This window comes from Lissotriton vulgaris, unplaced genomic scaffold (assembly GCF_964263255.1).
Source record: "Lissotriton vulgaris unplaced genomic scaffold, aLisVul1.2 SCAFFOLD_303, whole genome shotgun sequence".
NCBI classification, from domain to species: Eukaryota; Metazoa; Chordata; class Amphibia; order Caudata; family Salamandridae; genus Lissotriton; species Lissotriton vulgaris.
Window position 1 is genome coordinate 1,322,415 of NW_028246227.1, and position 18,129 is coordinate 1,340,543.

General features: G+C 48.4%; 1 long non-coding RNA gene across 1 annotated transcript in view; it reads left to right on the forward strand.

Moving 5' to 3' along the window:
- Window positions 1-14,525, forward strand: part of LOC147666035 (uncharacterized) — a 46,936-nt gene extending 32,411 nt beyond the window's left edge. The window contains exon 3 of the long non-coding RNA XR_015304937.1: window positions 13,695-14,525. This is a non-coding gene — a long non-coding RNA (uncharacterized LOC147666035). The remainder of the gene's footprint in view (window positions 1-13,694) is intronic.
- Window positions 14,526-18,129: the final 3,604 nt, after the last annotated feature.

Consider the following 18,129-nt stretch of genomic DNA (forward strand, 5'->3'; position numbering starts at 1 on the left):
TCTATAACTTTATAACTTTTACGTTCCCATTAGAAGTCATTGGTAACTCGCGACTGTGTTTAGACACGGGACACGTCTCCTGTGGGTCTCCTACTTCCTAACCTTTGGTCGTTTAGTGTAGCGCCAGCGATTCCCTAGTCCTATTCACTCTTTCTGTAGTGGCTCTTATACCACTATTTAAGTATATGGTTTGTGAGGCCCCTAGGGCAAAACTGTATTTGTGCAACTTATCGTATGCGATTTAAGTAACTTGTGATGTACTTCGATCTGACCTCATAACGAGTTCAGAGGGGTTGTGTTAGAAATAAATACATATATATTTGATATATACCTTGTGTGGTGTCCTTTCATTTGGTATTCAAGGGATTATAATTGGTAAAACAAACCGCTTCACATGCTCTTTGGAGTTTAGCCTAATACTGCTGGTCCATGCTACCACTAGGATAGCTGGTCTATAAGGTTGACTTTACAACCACCATCAATAAGGGTCTTTTAGACTGGTTCAGAGCTGGCAGTGCACAAGGGTCAATGCTGTGCTGTGTGGGTGAAGAGCTGGCAGCTCTGCACTGAAACATCACAGCATTCATCCTTGTGCACCGTCAGCTCTGCACCCACCGAGCACCGCATTCATCCTTGTACACGGCAAGCTCTGGCACAGCATTCATCCTTGTGCACCGTCAGCTCTGCACCCACACAGCACAGCTTTCATCCTTGTGCACCATCAGCTCTGCACCTACACAGCACAGCATTCATCCTTGTGCACTGTCCGCTCTGCACCCACACAGCACAGCATTCAACCTTGTACACTGCAAGCTCTGCATGCACACAGCACAGCATTCAACCTTGTACCCTGCCAGTTCTGCACCCACACAGCACAGCATTCATCCTTGTACACTGCCAGCTCTGTATGCACACAGCACAGCATTCAACCTTGTACACTGCAAGCTCTGGCACAGCATTCAGCCTCGTGCACTGCCAGCTCTGCACCCACAGCACAAAATTCATCCGTGTGCACTGCCAGCTCTGCACCCACACAGCACAGCATTCATCCTTGTGCACTGCCAGTTCTGCACCCACACAGCACAGCATTCAACCTTGTGCTCTGTCAGCTCTGCACCCACACAGCACAGCATTCAACCGTGTGCACTGTCAGCTCTGCACCCACACAGCACAGCATTCATCCTTGTGCACTGCCAGCTCTGCACCCACAGCACAAAATTCATCCTTGTGCACTGCCAACTCTGCACCCACACAGCACTCATCCTTGTGCACTGCCAGGTCTGCACCCACACAGCACAGCATTCATCCTTGTGCACTGCCAGTTCTGCACCCAGACAGCACAGCATTCAACCTTGTGCACTGTCAGCTCTGCACCCACACAGCATAGCATTCAACCTTGTACACTGCCAGTTCTGCACTCACACAGCATTCAACCTTGTGCACTGTGAGCTCTGCACCCACACAGCACAGCATTCAACCTTGTACACTGCCAGTTCTGCACCCACACAGCACAGCATTCATCCTTGTACACTGCCAGCTCTGTATGCACACAGCACAGCATTCAACCTTGTACACTGCCAGTTCTGCACCCACACAGCACAGCATTCAACCTTGTGCACTGTCAGCTCTGCACCCACACAGCACAGCATTCATCCATGTACACTGCCAGCTCTGCACCCACACAGCACAGCATTCAACCTTGCACACTGCCAGCTCTACATGCACCCAGCACAGCATTCATCCTTGTACACTGCCAGCTCTGCACCCACACAGCACAGCATTCAACCTTGTGCACTGCCAGCTCTGCACCCACACAGCACAGCATTCAACCTTGTGCACTGTCAGCTCTGCACCCACACAGCACAGCATTCAACCTTGTGCACTGTCAGCTCTGCACCCACACAGCACAGCATTCAACCTTGTACACTGCCAGTTCTGCACCCACACAGCACAGCATTCAACCTTGTGCACTGTCAGCTCTGCACCCACACAGCACAGCATTCATCCTTGTACACCGCCAGCTCTGCACCCACACAGCACAGCATTCAACCTTGTACACTGCCAGCTCTGCATGCTCCCAGCACAGCATTCATCCTTGTACACTGCCAGCTCTGCACCCACACAGCACAGCATTCAACCTTGTGCACTGCCAGCTCTGCACCCACACAGCACAGCATTCAACCTTGTGCACTGCAAGTTCCGCACCCACACAGCACAGCATTCATCCTTGTGCACTGCCAGCTCTGCACCCACACAGCACAGCATTCAACCTTGTACACTGCCAGTTCTGCACCCACACAGCACAGCATTCATCCTTGTACACTGCCAGCTCTGCACCCACACCGCACAGCATTCAACCTTGTGCACTGTCAGCTCTGCACCCACACAGCACAGCATTCAACCTTGTACACTGCCAGTTCTGTACCCACACAGCACAGCATTCATCCTTGTGCACTGCCAGCTCTGCACCCACACAGCACAGCATTCAACCTTGTACACTGCCAGTTCTGCACCCACACAGCACAGCATCCAACCTTGTGCACTGTCAGCTCTGCACCCACACAGCACAGCATTCAACCTTGTGCACTGCCAGCTCAGCACCCACACAGCACAGCATTCAACCTTGTGCACTGCCAGTTCTGCACCCACACAGCACAGCATTCAACCTTGTACACTGCCAGTTCTGCACCCTTACAGCACAGCATTCAACCTTGTACACTTCCAGTTCTGCACCCACACAGCACAGCATTCAACCTTGTGCACTGTCAGCTCTGCACCCACACAGCATAGCATTCAACCTTGTACACTGCCAGTTCTGCACCCACACAGCACAGCATTCAACCTTGTACACTGCCAGTTCTGCACCCACACTGCACAGCATTCATCCTTGTGCACTGCCAGCTCTGCACCCACACAGCACAGCATTCAACCTTGTACACTGCAAGCTCTGGCACAGCATTCAGCCTCGTGCACTGCCAGCTCTGCACCCACAGCACAAAATTCATCCTTGTGCACTGCCAGCTCTGCACCCACACAGCACAGCATTCATCCTTGTACACTGCCAGCTCTGCACCCTCACAGCACAGCATTCAACCTTGTACACCGCCAGTTCTGCACCCACACAGCACAGCATTCAACCTTGTACACTGCCAGCTCTGCATCCACACTGCACAGCATTCATCCTTGTGCACTGCCAGCTCTGCACCCACACAGCACAGCATTCATCCTTGTACACTGCCAGCTCTGCACCCACACAGCACAGCATTCAACCTTGTACACTGCATGGTACACGGAAGGGATTTGTAGATGCTGTTTCTGTCCAGAGGGTGGAAGAGGCTTTGACCCATTTCAGAACCTGTTGTAATTTCTCTTGTGGGCCTAAAGCCATCCCCTTCTTTTGATTTGTTTGTGTCCATTAAAAATCCTTGCTTCCTAGTGATCACCCTTTGCCTCGTTGTCCCTCTTTTTTCCTTTCTGTTCCTCCCACGCAGCAGGAACTAAGTACTGTCTCATTCTGCTATGGTGTTTTGTGTATTTTTTTTCTTGGTTTTCCTGGTCTGTTACTGTTTGCCTGTTTTCAGCTTCAGAGGCATAGCTGCTTACATGTAAATATAGCATTCCTCCCACCTTCTCTTAATGCCGCAGTTGTTAGTGCTGCATCCCTCAGTACCTCCCGCTCCGTAGATTGTATTTGTTTGGCCTTTTTGCACTTTTCATGTCCACCGTCAGTTGGGCTTCTTTTTGGTAGGATATTAGTTTTGTTTTTGGATTTCTTCTAAAGGGGATTGGGCTTGTTGATGTCTAGTCTTCCAAATGTTAGTTTTTCTGTCATGGTTTCACTCTGCTGATCAGGAAGTTGCTTGGTCACACTCACACCTCCTCCTGCCGGGCTCTGGTGCACTTCATGGTCTGTGGTTTAACAGCCCCAGTCGATTCGTCGGGTGTGGCTCTCTTTAAACAACCACAAGATAGAGCTACCCTGCAACTGTGCCTCTCCGTCGGTCTTAGGACTCATGCCTAATCAAGGTGCCTGTTTTCACTCAGCTGTCCGTGAGCCCCAGCTCGGCTCAACTCGCAGGAAAATAATTTACATGCATCCCCAGACACATGTAAATAAAAAATAGAAGTTTCTAATTTGCAGCTGCTGCCTTCAAACTCTGTCGCTGAGCTTGAGAAGGGCCCGCAGCTGGGTCATCACGCGTGGCTCTTTAATAAACCGCGAGAGAGTGACCGCAGCCGCCGCGCCTCCCCATCTGTCTGGACTCATGCCTAATGAAGACGCCAGAGAGTGACCGCAGCAGCCGCGCCTCCCCATCTCTCTGGACTCATGCCTAATGAAGATGCCAGAGAGGGACGGCAGCAGCCGCGCCTCCCCATCTGTCTCTGGACTCATGCCTAATGACGCCAGAGAGTGACCGCAGCCGCCGCGCCTCCCCATCTCTCTGGACTCATGCCTAATGAAGATGCCAGAGAGGGACGGCAGCAGCCGCGCCTCCCCATCTGTCTCTGGACTCATGCCTAATGACGCCAGAGAGGGACCGCAGCAGCCGCGCCTCCCCATCTGTCTCTGGACTCATGCCTAATGAAGACGCCAGAGAGTGACCGCAGCAGCCGCGCCTCCCCATCTCTCTGGACTCATGCCTAATGAAGACGCCAGAGAGGGACGGCAGCAGCCGCGCCTCCCCATCTCTTTGGACTCATGCCTAATGAAGACGCCAGAGAGTGACCGCAGCAGCCGCGCCTCCCCATCTGTCTTTGGACTCATGCCTAATGAAGACGCCAGAGAGGGACCGCAGCAGCCGCGCCTCCCCATCTCTCTGGACTCATGCCTAATGAAGACGCCAGAGAGTTACCGCAGCAGCTGCGCCTCCCCATCTGCCTCTGGACTCATGCCTAATGAAGACGCCAGAGAGTGACCGCAGCAGCTGCGCCTCCCCATCTCTCTGGACTCATGCCTAATGAAGACGCCAGAGAGTGACCGCAGCAGCCGCGCCTCCCCATCTGTCTCTGGACTCATGCCTAATGAAGACGCCAGAGAGGGACCGCAGCAGCCGCGCCTCGCCATCCGTCTCTGGACTCATGCCTAATGAAGACGCCAGAGAGTGACGGCAGCAGCCGCGCCTCCCCATCTCTCTGGACTCATGCCTAATGAAGACGCCAGAGTGTGACCGCAGCAGCCGCGCCTCCCCATCTCTTTGGACTCATGCCTAATGAAGACGCCAGAGAGTGACCGCAGCAGCCGCGCCTCCCCATCTGTCTCTGGACTCATGCCTAATGAAGACGCCAGAGAGTGACCGCAGCAGCCGCGCCTCCCCATCTGTCTCTGGTCTCATGCCTAATGAAGACGCCAGAGAGTGACCGCAGCCGCGCCTCCCCATCTCTCTGGACTCATGCCTAATGAAGACGCCAGAGAGTGACCGCAGCAGCCGCGCCTCCCCATCTCTCTGGACTCATGCCTAATGAAGACGCCAGAGAGTGACCGCAGCAGCCGCGCCTCCCCATCTCTCTGGACTCATGCCTAATGAAGACGCCAGAGAGTGACCGCAGCCGCGCCTCCCCATCTCTCTGGACTCATGCCTAATGAAGACGCCAGAGAGTGACGGCAGCAGCCGCGCCTCCCCATCTGTCTGGACTCATGCCTAATGAAGATGCCAGAGAGTGACCGCAGCCGCGCCTCCCCATCTCTCTGGACTCATGCCTAATGAAGACGCCAGAGAGTGACCGCAGCAGCCGCGCCTCCCCATCTCTTTGGACTCATGCCTAATGAAGACGCCAGAGAGTGACCGCAGCAGCCGCGCCTTCCCCATCTGTCTCTGGTCTCATGCCTAATGAAGACGCCAGAGAGGGACCGCAGCAGCCGCGCCTCCCCATCTCTCTGGACTCATGCCTAATGAAGACGCCAGAGAGTGACGGCAGCAGCCGCGCCTCCCCATCTCTCTGGACTCATGCCTAATGAAGACGCCAGAGAGTGACCGCAGCAGCCGCGCCTCCCCATCTCTCTGGACTCATGCCTAATGAAGACGCCAGAGAGTGACCGCAGCAGCCGCGCCTCCCCATCTCTCTGGACTCATGCCTAATGAAGACGCCAGAGAGGGACCGCAGCAGCCGCGCCTCCCCATCTCTCTGGACTCATGCCTAATGAAGACGCCAGAGAGTGAGCGCAACTGCCGCGCCTTCCCATCTCTCTGGACTCATGCCTAATGAAGACGCCAGAGAGTGACCGCAGCAGCCGCGCCTCCCCATCTGTCTCCGGACTCATGCCTAATGAAGACGCCAGAGAGTGACCGCAGCAGCCGCGCCTTCCCATCTCTCTGGACTCATGCCTAATGAAGACGCCAGAGAGTGACCGCAGCAGCTGCGCCTCCCCATCTGTCTCTGGACTCATGCCTAATGAAGACGCCAGAGAGTGACCGCAGCAGCCGCGCCTCCCCATCTGTCTGGACTCATGCCTAATGAAGACGCCAGAGAGTGATGGCAGCAGCCGCGCCTTCCCATCTGTCTCTGGACTCATGCCTAATGAAGACGCCAGAGAGTGACCGCAGCAGCCGCGCCTCCCCATCTCTCTGGACTCATGCCTAATGAAGACGCCAGAGAGTGACCGCAGCAGCCGCGCCTCCCCATCTCTCTGGACTCATGCCTAATGAAGACGCCAGAGAGTGACGGCAGCAGCCGCGCCTCCCCATCTCTCTGGACTCATGCCTAATGAAGACGCCAGAGAGTGACCGCAGCAGCCGCGCCTCCCCATCTCTCTGGACTCATGCCTAATGAAGACGCCAGAGAGGGACCGCAGCCGCCGCGCCTCCCCATCTCTCTGGACTCATGCCTAATGAAGACGCCAGAGAGTGACCGCAGCAGCCGCGCCTCCCCATCTCTCTGGACTCATGCCTAATGAAGACGCCAGAGAGTGACTGCAGCAGCCGCGCCTCCCCATCTGTCTTTGGACTCATGCCTAATGAAGACGCCAGAGAGTGACCGCAGCAGCCGTGCCTCCCCATCTCTCTGGACTCATGCCTAATGAAGACGCCAGAGAGTGACCGCAGCAGCCGCGCCTCCCCATCTGTCTCTGGACTCATGCCTAATGAAGACGCCAGAGAGTGACGGCACCGCCGTGCCTCCCCATCTGTCTTTGGACTCATGCCTAATGAAGACGCCAGAGAGTGACCGCAGCAGCCGCGCCTCCCCATCTCTCTGGACTCATGCCTAATGAAGACGCCAGAGAGTAACCGCAGCCACGCCTCCCCATCTGTCTGGACTCATGCCTAATGAAGACGCCAGAGAGTGACCGCAGCAGCCGCGCCTCCCCATCTCTCTGGACTCATGCCTAATGAAGACGCCAGAGAGGGAAGGCAGCAGCTGCTCCTCCCCATCTCTCTGGACTCATGCCTAATGAAGACGCCAGAGAGTGACCGCAGCAGCCGCGTCTCCCCATCTCTCTGGACTCATGCCTAATGAAGACGCCAGAGAGTGACCGCAGCTGCCGCGCCTTCCCATCTCTCTGGACTCATGCCTAATGAAGACGCCAGAGAGTGACCGCAGCAGCCGCGCCTCCCCATCTGTCTCTGGACTCATGCCTAATGAAGACGCCAGAGAGTGACCGCAGCAGCCGCGCCTCCCCATCTGTCTGGACTCATGCCTAATGAAGACGCCAGAGAGTGACGGCAGCAGCCGCGCCTTCCCATCTGTCTCTGGACTCATGCCTAATGAAGACGCCATAGAGTGACCGCAGCAGCCGCGCCTCCCCATCTCTCTGGACTCATGCCTAATGAAGACGCCAGAGAGTGACCGCAGCAGCCGCGCCTCCCCATCTCTCTGGACTCATGCCTAATGAAGACGCCAGAGAGTGACCGCAGCTGCCGCGCCTTCCCATCTCTCTGGACTCATGCCTAATGAAGACGCCAGAGAGTGACCGCAGCAGCCGCGCCTCCCCATCTCTCTGGACTCATGCCTAATGAAGACGCCAGAGAGTGACCGCAGCAGCCGCGCCTCGCCATCTGTCTCTGGACTCATGCCTAATGAAGACGCCAGAGAGTGACGGCAGCAGCCGCGCCTCCCCATCTCTCTGGACTCATGCCTAATGAAGACGCCAGAGAGTGACCGCAGCCGCCGCGCCTCGCCATCTGTCTCTGGACTCATGCCTAATGAAGACGCCAGAGAGTGACCGCAGCAGCCGCGCCTCCCCATCTCTCTGGACTCATGCCTAATGAAGACGCCAGAGAGTGACCGCAGCAGCCGCGCCTCCCCATCTCTCTGGACTCATGCCTAATGAAGACGCCAGAGAGTGACCGCAGCTGCCGCGCCTTCCCATCTCTCTGGACTCATGCCTAATGAAGACGCGAGAGAGGGACCGCAGCAGCCGCGCCTCCCCATCTGTCTGGACTCATGCCTAATGAAGACGCCGGTTATCACTCCGCTGTCATTCAGCCCACAGCTCGGCCTGTGAATGTCCTGTCATTTAGTTAATTTCTGGTAACTGATGGTATCCAATTTACGCACTCCTAGATGGCTGGCTGGTCACCACTGTTTACAGCTAACCAGTCACTGTTAACAGCTGATGCAATGTAGGTGGGAACTACGACCACATCCAATAAACAAACTTTTGTTCGTTCATTTCAATAAAGATCCCCAAAATGGTAAACCTCTGTGCGAGACTCACATGCGGGCACAATTATGTCGTCTTAGCTTTCAACTTGGGCCATTTATTATAACACTGCACCAAATCTTGCCCCCCCCACACGTCTTGAAACCGATCACCCATTTTAATAAAACCTGCTTGCAGGCTTGTTCCTCGAAAGCTCCCCTTCCACCCCACGCTTTAAATATGATCAGTGCATTCATTCAGACCAGGCTGGTCTTTCCCTGACTACCCCATGATCAACCACAAATCTTAGATGGGAATTACAAGAAATACCATGTCCCCCTCACCACTGACCTTGAATGGACTGAACTCTCCCTTAACCCATCATTTCTAATCTTCTGTGCACAGCTCCATTTTCCAGTATTGCACAGCCAACAAGTCAAGTCCAAGAGCTCACACCAATGTCATGCAAGTACATCAGCCAGATAGTTTTTTTTACATTTATTTCTTTGTTTACAGAACATTCATTAGTAAAAAGGACTTGGGTACAAACAAAACTATATTTCAAGAAAGCAGGTCTGTCTGTTACACATGCGGTCTGGAAAAAAATCAAAGTGTACTCTTATCAGGGGTTTAATGTTTGCATATTGAGAAATACTCAAATCTGATCACAGCGATAACAGTTGGCTTGTATTGCTGAGCGTTTAGTTGTGATGTCAGGGAGCAGTTTGATTTCTTCAACCGAGAAACCCACCATTTTCACTTAGAAACAGTTTGCGCAGCAAAAGGTAGAAAACGCAAGAACATTAATCGAGAAGATGAACCTTCATATTACACATCAAACAGCTTACCCAAAAATAGGTCAACGTCACATCAAAGCAAAACAAGCATTTGCAATGCAATAGGTCTCACATTTGCAAGAGTTTGAGCTATTTACATTGTAACTAATAAAGCCTTTTATTTATGTGTTTTGAAAACCTGCATGCGGTGCATAAGCACACACTTTGTACTTATAGTCCTTGCTTACGAGAAGCAAGGCTGGCAGCAAGAGGTGCAGTTACTGCCAGCCTTGCTTCTCGTAAGCAACTGCCATAAGTACAGAGTGCGTGTTTACGCACCACATGCAGGATTTCAAAACACAAATAAAAGGCAGTGTCATTTACAATGCCATTAGATCAAACTCTTGCAAATTTAAGACCTTTTGAATTGCATTGTTTAATAGCTTGTCAGCATCTACAGTGATCCAGCGCCCTTACCAAAATTTTGCATAAATGACTCTATTTACTACCACTAAACTTACCATATATAGTACTAGGCCCATATCAACAACAGAGCGACTGAATCATGAGGCAATTAGATCTATATATGTTGTTTTAAACTATCCACAATAAACAAGACCAGCTTGTCATTTAGTAAGTTTATTTAAACATATTTATGAAAACTTAGGTTTTGGAACTTTATTAAACAAGCATAAAAAATGTCATAAAGAAAAGTTTATTCAGCATTTATAAAGAGCTAAATTCAAGAAATATTATTCATTAGCAGAAATAAGTGAAAATAAGCATTTCCAAACCCTAACTATTTCCCTGTCTCTACCCTCATTGCCTGAAAATAAAGTTTTGTAACAATCTCCTTTCCTTACGTGTGTTCGTCCATCAGCAGAACACGTCCCTCTGGAATCAAAAGCGTAGGACCAAAGTCTGTTCTTTGAGCTAATTCTTATACCCTAAAACTAAAGCTAAACTAACTATTTTCACATTCCAACAGCTGAATTCTGGCTCTCCATTGGCTGAACCACCTAATGCCACATTAAATTGTGACATCTCCTAGCTCATGTCCGGGCTTTTTCACTAACCCATTGTTAATGCACGGAGTCCTGGCGACACTTCCTTAGGCTGCTACATTTTGTAGCAAAGATGTTCATTTAATACAAAAATGTCACGGCTCTTCCTCCCAACCTTGAGCCTGTCCGTTCCGAACTTCCCGCGGCACAATAGCAAACCTCTCCACAGTCGCCTTTGGCAGTTCTTTGCAAACCTTTTCACAATAAAAGTTTATATGCTTCTCATCTTTTCAAAATAAGTTTTCTCTTGTGACTTTAGTTCAGCCGGTCCCTTTTTCAGAAAGCGTCAATTTTCTGCGCCACTTCTTCTTGCGTCACTTTTTAAATGCATTATTTTTTTGCAGCCAACTCCAAGCTTCATTTGGAAAACTATTATTTAATCAAACATAAAACATAAATTAAGGAATTGACATTTGTTCTGTTACCCACCCCCTTTGCTAAATGTTAACCCATTAATTATGTTACCTAGCAAAAGCACATTTAAGCAGCATATACATTTGTCACAGAAAAGGGAAAACAAAAGCACATTTAAAAACACATGCTATTATTTTTGAGAGCAGCAGTTAGTGTATGACAAAGACAATAGACAATAATTATTGTATTTCTTTTGCATTTTGCACAAATAAGCATAATGTGAATCCCAAGTGTTCATGTTGCACAGTTTATTCTAGGTTGATTTAATAACATGCAGCAAACATATTAGTTTTATTAAACATTATGGAAGTCTGGCTTCACAAGCCTGAACAAAATATTGTTCATTAAACTGCTCCATCAACAGCATACACTGGCAACGCCAGAAAGTCAGCTAGCACTTTTAAAAAGGTGGCGCTATTGGCTTTGCCAATGTTTAAGTGTTATTTGTTTGAGCAGGCTGCATGCGCTCCTTATGGGCACGTTTTCGATAGTCGTGCTCGGTGTCGGCAGCCTTGCTCACTGCCTCCCCATGTGCCTGTCTGCAACCTGCCTGCCACAGGGGTGTCGGCCCAAAGCGCTCACCAAGGAGCCAGCTCGGACTTCGAGGCGCCTCTCACAGTTCTCTCGAAATGTCGGACTGGCGGAGCGTGCGCGCCAAGAAACAGGCTGCCCTTTAAAAATGATGGTAAATGGAGATTGGGCCCTTCAAGGCTGACGGGAGAGCTGTTCCTTTGGGTGGTTGTTTAGCTTAGTTTTAATTGTTCATGCGGACTTTCTTGTGTCCATCCCTTTGTTCTCTTCGCACTCGGTGCCTTTTCTGGCGCCTCCTTCATGTTTTGATCTCCTACCTCGGGGCCCCGCATTGTTAGCCGGCCCGCCTGGGGATGAGGCTGGAAGGGGCCCCATTGTGCTGGGTTCAGCTGGGAAGGAAGGGCCTCAGTTATCAGCCGTCTAAAGGCTGTACCACAGGCTTCCCTGACCCGGGCCAGACTCTGAGAAGGGGGTGGGAGGGGTGCGGTCTAGGCCTCAGGGGGTGTGGCCTCAGTGCCAGCAAGCAGTGGGCGGGGCCTATGAATGGGCACATACTCTAAAAATCAATATCCTGCCCCCGTGCTATACCCAGGGTCACTGGCATTATTCGATTGTGTGGTCGCTGCCTTTTTGCGCATCCTTATAGATTTGTCTCATTTTCCACATAATCTATCATTTGCTGCATAATCTGCAGATTTAACAAAGTTTCTAACTCAAATAGTTCAAATGTTACTAAAACACAGCAACACTTGTTACTGCGCAGTGGAAGGCCATTTGCATAGGTTGTCTGGTCACCTTTTTAGTTGCTTACTGCTATATTTAAGTGTTACACTGGTGCTCATGAGGTGCAACCAACGCCCAGACAGTGTAAAAATGACAAAATAATGAAGTAATACTGTCACAAAGTGCTGCATAATTTGCCATTTGTTGCCGCTTAATTTACTCAATGCTACTGCTTACTTTGGCCCTCCGCTGCTGCATAATCCCAGTGGCCCTGGCTATATCCTGCTTCTGTACCCCATGTGGTATGTGCAGAGATGTACCTATAGTAAGATTTACACATAGTAAGGATGTTCAGAAGGATTGATGGTAACAGGAGACCCTTCCACTGCTCCTTGTGAGACTGCAGTGCATGGAGGTGACCGGAGCTCCCAGCAACGAAGAGGGCAGTGCACAGCGGCTGGAGTTTGTATGCAGCCCTCACCCCAAACAGAAGCTTATCAGGGTAGATTGGTGGGCTCTGCTCAGGGACTGGACATCTGAGTCCCGAAGGCGCTACACCCCAAAATGCTAAAAAGAAAAGTGGTAAAGTGGTCGGCCAGTGCTTAATTTGAGGCAGTGGTTTCCGGTGCTCTGCACTGAATTGTCAACACCAGAACTTATGTCAGACTGCCACTGGGTGGCGCTGTTTGTCTAATTTAGAGATGAGCATACCAGCATTTGTTTGTTAATTCAATATAGATTAAAAACGACTAATAGCTGTCGCACACGCCCTTATTATACCTTTGTGTGTCTTCAACAGTCTGAATTGTCACACTAGTAGAAGTGCGATGTCAGTAGTTGTGTTGGTGCTGTCATCGGCGGTGCAGGCAGGGGCAATGTGTGGTGCAAGCTGCAGTGTCCTCCTGACGAGGGCCCAGGCACTTACTGGTTTACAAATTAAGCAATGGGCCTTGCACAGCCAGAGTACATCCTGTCCTCTGCTCGCAGCCAGGGGACATGGAACAGCTCCCTAGAAACCAAAGCATTTTGTGGAACTAACATCAGTCAGTGAAGTGCAGGAGTGACTGTCCCGGCTGCACTGGAAGAGCAAGGGTTAATCTGGACCCTCAGGTGAGGCCTTTCCCCTGAGGCTTGAGGTAACCAATGGCTGGGCGGCAGTATTGTGTGGGGATGATGTCATTCAACTCTGGTGTCATGTGGTCATGATGGAGCAGAGGCAGATAAATTGATGTTGTGTACCCCTTGTGAAGTCATACTCTTATAACCATAACCATTTTAATCTTGTGAAGCTTGAATAACTAACCACCAAAGTTACACTTAGACATAAAATTACATGTGGGTACGAACTGCTATTTGCGAAAATTAATTAGTTAATAATTGTGAACGAGTCATATTAATATAGAGCTAAAGTATGAAAACCGCATGTTTGTTTTGCTTTATAAGCGAGTCTTATCGTGGCAAAAAGAAAATAAGTACATTAGGTAAGTATATAAAGCTCCATGCCTGCTTCTGCTGGGTAACTTACTAATGGGTGAGTTTAGATTGGTGGGTGGTTAAAAGAAAAAACTGTATTTCTATATTTTAACACTGTGTTTGTTTTCGCACTAGTTCTCATTGAGGATTGTGTGGCCTAGCGGTAATAAATGGCTGCTGACTGAGAGTCTTTACGCCTGCGCAATAGTGAATGGCTAAGTCATCGGGGAGCCTGGTACGTCCAGCGGGTGATGTCACGGTCAGCTTGACCCAGGAGTGCAAGAGGATGCCAAGAGTTGTTTTGCATCTGGGAACCTGGGAACGGAAAAGCGATGTAAGGAATGAACTGAAGGACAAAGTGTAAAAAAGAAACGGAGATGACATACATGGGAACGGACAAAATGACTGCGCATATTTTGAAAAACTGGTTCTACCAAGGATGGATGAGGGGATCTTTGTCACCCCATTGATGGACCAATCAGAATAAGTTGTGGACCCTAAAAGTTTAAACTTTAGTTATATAGCTAGAGAAAAAGGGTATAAAAGAGCTTGTTCCAAAAGGGTATAAAAGCTTGCTCCTGAATTTTACTTTGCACCACAACATGCTGTCGGTCTGAACTATTTTATGGTGCTAGAGACTTTGAAATATTGTTGGACTTTAACTTTGGAGCAATGGAGATGACTGAATGCAGATTTTATTTTGAAGCTTGAAGGAGAATAGAGGCAGTTTGAGACTCGTGCAACTGTTATTTCTTTATGGCAGAGTTAGGTCATATCATTTCCATTCCATTTCTTTTTAACATGTACTAAATAAATGGCTAAATTATTTCTTGTCTGAATAAACTAATTCCCTTTTCCTAAATGAATAGATCAAGCTGATTTTAAAATGTAAAACTTGAGTTGTGATTTTATTTAAATTAAATGTCATGACAGAATAAAGTTAACTTTTTATGTGGATTACTATGATTAAGCTGGTCTTAGTCTCCAACTAACTTCTACAAGATGATCTATTGACCAGATTTTGAAGTGCCTTGGTGTAGAGTTTTTCCAGGTAATAGGTTAGCACATGTTTAAAAGAGTCTATAAAGGTATATAATGTATAAAGTATAAACCTAGGTACCCCGCTAACCAGCAGCTCCACTTCTTTGTCACTGATTCAGATGTAATGTGTATGTGTGAGTGACTCACGGTGCTATGGGCCCCACCGATGAGTGAATAGTGGTTATATCCGAGTTAGGTGAAATGAGTAGTAAAGTTTGTTAGAGAGCCGCGCTGGATCAATCTCTGGTACCAAGACGCTCCGGTTGGATGGCTAGGTGCTGCCCTTGGGCTCCTGACTACATAAGAGTAACGTGGTTGAGCAGCGCAGACTTACTCCAGTAGGAGGTACCCACGACACAAGGCAGTACTCACAGCTGGACCTGTGAAAACACAATAGGTATTTTATTTACAAGTAACAAAATAGGGAGGTTACATTTGGGACTCACAAAAACAGAAGTGTGGGGCAACTGTTGCCTGGCGACAGCATAATATGTCACTTTTATTCGGATGTCTGACATGGTTTCTCTGATTTTCGTTGGGTTAGGGAGCACTCCGTTTTCCTGTTTTTCCTCTGTTGTACACAATGGTGCTGCGGTTACTGGGTTTGTCAGTCCCTTGTGAATATAGCCTGTTTATGTTGGGTGGTTGGCCCAACTAACCGTGCACTGTTCACTCGGTGCTATGCACCTAAACTTATTTCATTTTTTCAACAAATAATAAACCTTATGTAGTCTCTCTTTTTTCTTTTTATTTACACCTTTTTATGTATCTTTGTCATGTGTATCAATAACCACATAATTTTTGTTTCTGCAGTTATTCACATTTCATATATTTTCAAAATGACAGTCAAAATAACATTAACATTGATATTCATGTAATAATTTACAGTGCCATTAGATGTACAATTTGTAAAAAAAGGCCCAATGCATTTCGGCACTACCAATGTGCCTTCATCAGGGGCGAACCTGTAAAAAATAAACAAAATAACCATGTAATTGCGATTGTTGGGTGCCCATGTATATGTTGAAGTGTGTACTATGATTATTCTCATACCTTGATGCGTTGTGCTCAATGCTCTAACCTGTATAAACAAAATGTGATATATATATTAAGCACTCCCTATCATACTTGTTGCCAACTATTGGTACCTACTATCAAAAAAACTCATCCAATAAGAATATAATCAATCGGCTTACCGCTGATATTGTGGCTTCAAACAAAACTCCCTAAGTGATAAACGAGAAACGTAGTGAATGTCCTGCTTACTTTTACTCCTTTAGTTGCTAGCATTACAACCGCTTTTAAGAAATATGCATACCGGATTATCCAGCACTATTTCTTTCTGTAAAATAAACAAACCGCAAATCCAATATTAAACACTCTGACCTTATGAACTGCAGAACAAGACTTGCCATCTTTAGTAATGCGTTCCCGCATACCTGTTTACTCCAACTGTCGCGCTACTCTCTCTGCAAAGTTCACAAAAACAAAGACACCTTCAGTATCTCACGTAACTGCCACCTGTCCTCACAAAGATATGTTGTACTCTATGATGCTGGAATCCAAGCTTACCTAGATTGCTACTCTTCCTCTCCGTATTGCAGCCTGCATGTACTCCCGTTAAGGTTGCAACCATTACCGCCGATGCCCCTATAACAAACAATGCTCCCGCGTTTCAGCTAGAGATCACTACCACTGAAGACGGACTGCTCTACCCTGTACCGCAATTTTACAAGCACCATCTGGGAACGGTATCCGCCTTCTCAATCTCCATCCACATCCGTAAAAACAAACACTAAACGCGTGTTCGGCGCTGTTCTTCGATGTTTAGTGTGATGTAAGAACAATAAGTGAATGCCCCGTTATTGTGTGATGTTCAAACATATCGTAGATAGCAAAAAATAGATTGTTTCGATTTGTCACAAAACCTTATTACAGCCTGATCTGAACATTATTTTAAATGTAATTCAACATCATATCTATTTTCTCAGTTGATGATTGCTAAATAATCACAATATTGCACTGCTGATAGAGAACCATTTTTTATACTATGACTCACCCTATAATTTGTTGTTAACTTCGCTCTTATATCCAATGTTCTTGATGTGTGAATTGTATTGCTGTTTACTCAAGAAGCTGCTAACTTGTCTCTACTAATTACTCAAGCAGCTGCTAACTTGTCTTTACTATTTAATCATATCAATGTGCAGTAGTACCTATTGGGACTAGATGGTTATATCTTCTCCGTGTGGATGTGTCTTTTTGGTGAATTATTGATCTCACTGTAATATATTTGTTTTGGTCTTTGTAACTAAGTATCTAGTTGTACTGCCCGTTGTGAGATTCTTAGAATTATGCTCATAAGTAGCGTGTGAATGTGAATAACTGCAGAAACAAAAATTATGTGGTTATTGATACACATGACAAAGATACATAAAAAGGTGTAAATAAAAAGAAAAAAGAGGGACTACATAAGGTTTATTATTTGTTGAAAAAATGAAATGAGTTTAGGTGCATAGCACCGAGTGAACAGTGCACGGTTAGTTGGGCCAACCACCCAACATAAACTGACATGGTTTCTCAGCAGCCCTGGGTTCAAGGCTGGACAACTCAGTGAATTTGATAGGAAGTTGTGAATCCAGCAAAACAGTCACAATGTAAAACGTACCACCCAAAACGAACAAGGGTGCCACCCAAGCAGAGGCGCAGATTTCATGTGTTGAATGTCCATTAGCTCAAACCCTTGATGGGTGAAAGGGGCTACTGTGAACTAGGACATCTGTGCCTGGGGCACGTGACTGAGCTCAGACGTGGGACTTGGTCTCCCCGCAATCTGGGGCTGCTACGGGTGGTGTAATGGGGTAAACAATCAAGGTATGTCCATGAGAGCACCAAACCTCATGGACGCGTATCCCAAAACCCCTCCATAACGGTCAAGCCTTTTACTTGGTGGGCGCATCCACTAGTCCGGGAGCAGCGACTTCACTGGACACAGGAAAACCAGTTGGAGCTGGGATTTAGGGAGCACACTTCACCTTCATAGGTAGTAACTCGGAAAGCAGAAACTTTAGATGGAAAATCTCAAGATCTAGGACTACAGTGACCGCCTTCATACAGGAAACTGCTGTATGGCCCAAAGTTGAGAGGCGAACCTCTGCGGACCCTAGAGCAGGGAGGGCAGAAACAAACTCCTATAGTCATGGAAAGTACCGAGATCAGGGCCAGACAGAACTTAAAACAGCCCTGGCAAAACTGATAAATTCACCTCCCATGTGCAGACGTGCTAATGTGCGCTAGAACCAGATTAACTCTTTCAAGCTGCTGCCGGGATCTCGTTAGAATCACCATCACTCCTGGAGGCCGAAACCGGCCTCGAAGTGTAAAAACCGGCCTCGAAGTGTAAAAACCAGCCTCCTGGGGCTCCAGCCTCCGGGGGATTGCCCGGCTGGCCAGACAGTCCACGACTGAGAGGGTTGGGATGATGCAGTTACACCAGACATGCAGGCACACCAGACATGCAGGCATGGAA